This window comes from Vicia villosa, unplaced genomic scaffold (assembly GCF_029867415.1).
Source record: "Vicia villosa cultivar HV-30 ecotype Madison, WI unplaced genomic scaffold, Vvil1.0 ctg.003183F_1_1, whole genome shotgun sequence".
In the NCBI taxonomy this organism is placed as follows: domain Eukaryota; kingdom Viridiplantae; phylum Streptophyta; class Magnoliopsida; order Fabales; family Fabaceae; genus Vicia; species Vicia villosa.
Window position 1 is genome coordinate 24,206 of NW_026706132.1, and position 4,601 is coordinate 28,806.

The window sequence follows — 4,601 nt, forward strand, 5'->3', positions numbered from 1 at the left end:
ACTCCTCATTTCTAAATTTTTAACGCCAGACAAGAGTCATAATTTAATGTATTCTTCTTGAATACCTATATTAGGAGATCTAGATAAATACAACAAATATAGTTGGAGTTCTACTTGTTTAGCTACACTATATAGACATATGTGCAAAACGTCTAAAAAAGGAGTAAAAAGTATTGGAGGATGCGTTCTCCTACTTAGCGTTTGGGCATACACGCGTATACCATTAATTGCTCATGAGAGTAGCGTGGTGCCATCTTATTTGTATGCAATAAGGTAAATTTAATTTATAATTGCACTATTTTATTCATTTATATCATAAATTTTATTACATTCTTTTGTTTTGAAAATGCAAGATTTTCTCAAAGAGCTATGGTTTACACAAAAAATCCTCGTTCTCATCTATGTGGATATCGATTTGCAATAGACCACATGGAGCTGAACAAAGTAAGTTTGTGACCATATAATCTCTCCACGTTTTCTGAGATATTCATTTGCATTCTAACCAATAAATATTGTGTAACAGTTTATTTGGAGGTCATACTCTTAATACCCACCTTATGCTCATGATGATAGTCTAGTTTGGAGCGCGACAACAACAATTATCTATTTTTACATTGTTGAAATGCATCAAGCAGATAGGTTTAAACTTCAATTTGGGTTTGAACAAAAAATCCTTTCTCAATCAAGATGTCTAAGGGAACAACACAGAAATGACCAGTACATGAGGTGGAAATCGGTGCAGAGTGAACAAAGATGAGAAGGATGAGTGAAAAAAAAAGACACTTGATATTGGATGGGAACATGGTATACGGTGACTATAGTCATAATGAAGCATATATGGAATGGTTTAGATCAATTGCATTATGCATGCTTTTTAACCATAATTTTTAAACGACCCCTGTCAATATGCCTCTTCTTCAACATAACAAACAGCCTGTCGCCTATACATCAAAAAATTCTTCAAACGAACACATCTAAATTTTAATTCTAAACATCTTCATTCCCCTAACAAATGTACCATCACACCCAAACCACACAATAACACACATTATATGTCACCTCATCTCAACAATCAACTCTTCACACCCCAACCCCTCAAACAAACTACTACTACTACCACCAACAATATCAACAACAAACCACACTTCGACCATACATACAATACACTCTAATTCCTCAACCAAACTTTGACTACTCATACCCCTAATCTCAACAACAAACCTTTAACCTTTCACTCTCTCAACCCATTTCTACATTCAAAACTAAAAATGTTTATTATCCTCCAATTCAGCAGAGTTTGCCAGATACTTTCATACCAACTACACATCCAATCACAAACTTTAGACTCACGGATGACGAGCTTATGGAATGGCCAACTTTCTTTGTTGAAGTATGGATAAGGCTAGAAATTCATCACAACAAAATGAAGATTTGTCATTCGATAATACTTCATCTCCTCCAAGACAACAAACTAGAATGTTAGGCAGGGGAAGCAAAAAAAAAAAAAGAGTACCAAATATGGAACAGACGGTCATTTAAACTGACCCTAATATGTATCTTATCTTTCAACAATATTAATAAAATTATTTTTCAACCTTATTTAATTATTTACTTGTTTAATGGTAGTAATTAAGAAAATAATATAAAATTTATTACAATTACATAAAGTCTTTAAATATATTATTAGGAAAAACAACGTTGAATTAAAAATATTAATATTATATTGATAAAATATTAAATTATATTATATTAATTAAAAACTAATAAAAATATTAAAATAATAAGAAAAACGAAAAAGTATTAAAATATCCATTCATTCGGCCAATGGATGGTCGGGCATCTAAAGAAAAAGAATTCAACATGTGTTCACCCAATAGATGGTCGAGCGTGTTCACGAAATAGAGAAATTTGAAAAATTAATTTTAAAGTGTGGGTCACTTTAAAGTTAATCGCACTCAAAATCAAATCTAATACTTATAATTATAATTAGGGGTGAGATTAGGTCAGACCAGCCTACATGAGCCTATAGCCTAGTCTATTTAAGGTCAGACCTATTTAATAAAAAAGTCAGACTTAGGCTTTTTTAAAAGCTTATCTAATTAAATAGGTCAAACTTAGGCTATTAAAAAAGTTATTATAACTTAGAGAGAGAGAGGAGGGTTATATTTACTCCAGGAGTAAGTTATTATAACTTACTCCAAATCTGGACCATTGATTCTTCTCAATCTAATGGTTAAAAATAATAAGTAATAGTTTTCTCTCTCCACATTTAATTACTTATTATTTTTAACCACTAGATTGAAAAGAATCAATGGTCTATATTTGGAGTAAGTTATAATAATTTACTCCTGGAGTATATATAACACATATATATATATATATATATATATATATATATATATATATATATATATATAACACATATATATATATATATATATATATATATATATATATATATATATATATATATATATATATATATATATACATACATACACACACCGACCTATAAGTCTTCTTAAGTATATGAATTAAATGAAAACCTTAATGAAAAACATAATTTTAAATAGGCTTCCAGGTTATGCCGGACTTTTAAAAAGGCCAGACCAGGCCAAAAAAAAGAGCCTATAATAGATTATAAGTCAACCTCAGGCCTTTTAAGTTTATCGTAGGACAGAGTCAGACCTTCTAAAACCTAGCCTAGCCTATTTCTACCCCTACTTATAATAGAAAATTTCATCTTTTATCGTTAAAAAAATAATTACTCTATTTGTTCAGAAACTCAATATAAAGATTTTCTGAGATGAAAAAAATATCAACTGAAATTAAATACTCCCTCTAAAATAAATGTCACATTTGTAAAAATTATTTTTTAGTTCCCAATGTAATTTTAGTTTTTATCTTTCCAATCGTATCCTCTAATTAATATTCTTAATTTACTATTTTTCTCACATTGCATTAATGATAATAAGAATACACCAATAATCAATAAGGATAATTTGTTAAAATTTGTCATTTTCTCTCTTTTAATTATCACATTTTTTTAATATGTGTGAAAGTGTCTATGACACTTAGTTTAAGACGGAAAGAGTATTATCAAAGAATAATCGGCTTATCAACTAATTGTATCAAAACTACAAGCTATAAATTAAAAATAAAGAATCAACACATATATAAATTATTTATTCAGTTCAATTCAAAATGATCAATTATTTAAGAGAGAGCCACATTTTTATCTACTATCAATCAAGAGTATAGCAAGAGATTAAAAATAAAATAAAAAAAAATCCATTCAAACATGTTCATAAGAATAACTTTTAATGTTGACATCCCAAGTCCTCTTCCATATGAATATGAATACACCGACAAAATTTATTTTAGAGAAAGAAGCTCTTCAATTTTTCTAAAATACGTGTCTCTTCTTCTTCATGAACATCTTCGTTCTCTTAATACCATGCATTAATCATGTTTCAGATCCATAAATCAGCATTTTATCCACACATATCAACATTTCATTCACATCATATGCTCATTATTGTTCTTCTCCTACCATGCACATATTCTCACATTTTGAACAATATTATCAACAATATTATGTCATTTCTCTTCATCCATGAAATATGATGTTTCTCAGTCAGTTTTCTTCGGTGGAATCTCGAGTGTGTTAACTTTAATATTTGCATATGTGAAATCTCATGGAAATTAATTCAAGGGAGGCATGCAAGTCTAAATGGAAAGTTTCTTCCTCCTAGGATCATTGCAGCACGTAAAATAAGAGAAATCGCTTTAAATTCAAATTTTTCCCACTGTCACTCTTTCCTCACAAGCAAGAGTAACCTGACTCCCTCTCTCTATTGGGCTAGCATGTCTTTTCTCCGTCATCTCTCTCAAACCAGTTTCAAAATAAGCCAAAGGATAACTGATGTTAAATTTGCTAAACCCAAGACTGTTACAAATTCATATGGGGTCAAGATGCTTGGAGTTGAAATAGGGAAGAAAGAAACATCAATGAAAACTAAGGTTTCTGACTCTAGCGACAATGGTGATGAACCTATTATGTTTTTGAACCTAAAACCTCTGCAAATGGCTGTTCCGGTTGACATCTCAACAAAAGGAACAAAGAGTACTACCACCAAGAAGAAGTTATCATCTGAAAAGCCAGTACCACTGAAAAGGTATATTTTGTGAATGTTCATAACACTATTGAATTTGTGACTGTTAATAAGGAAGTTGTGCCCAAACCCACTGAGAAAATTATTGATCACGCTGAAACAAATGTTGAGGAACCTCATGTGGAACAACATGTTGAATCACATGATTCACATATTGAACCAAATGCTGAAGTATTTGTTCCACCATCTGGTTGTCCACAGGATAAACCCACTTCTGTACCAGTTGGTGAACCACCTGAATTCGCTAGTGAGCAACAGGTTAAAGAAAAGCCCAGTGTCAATTCTGTCATGGTTGATGGTCATCCTGTTGATACACTTGTCATTGACAAGTTTTTAGATGATATTTTCAATGAAAATTATGTCTCCTCTGAAGATTCCGCTGATGATATCCTCAATGATAACCATCAAAATGTAGATACTAAAGTT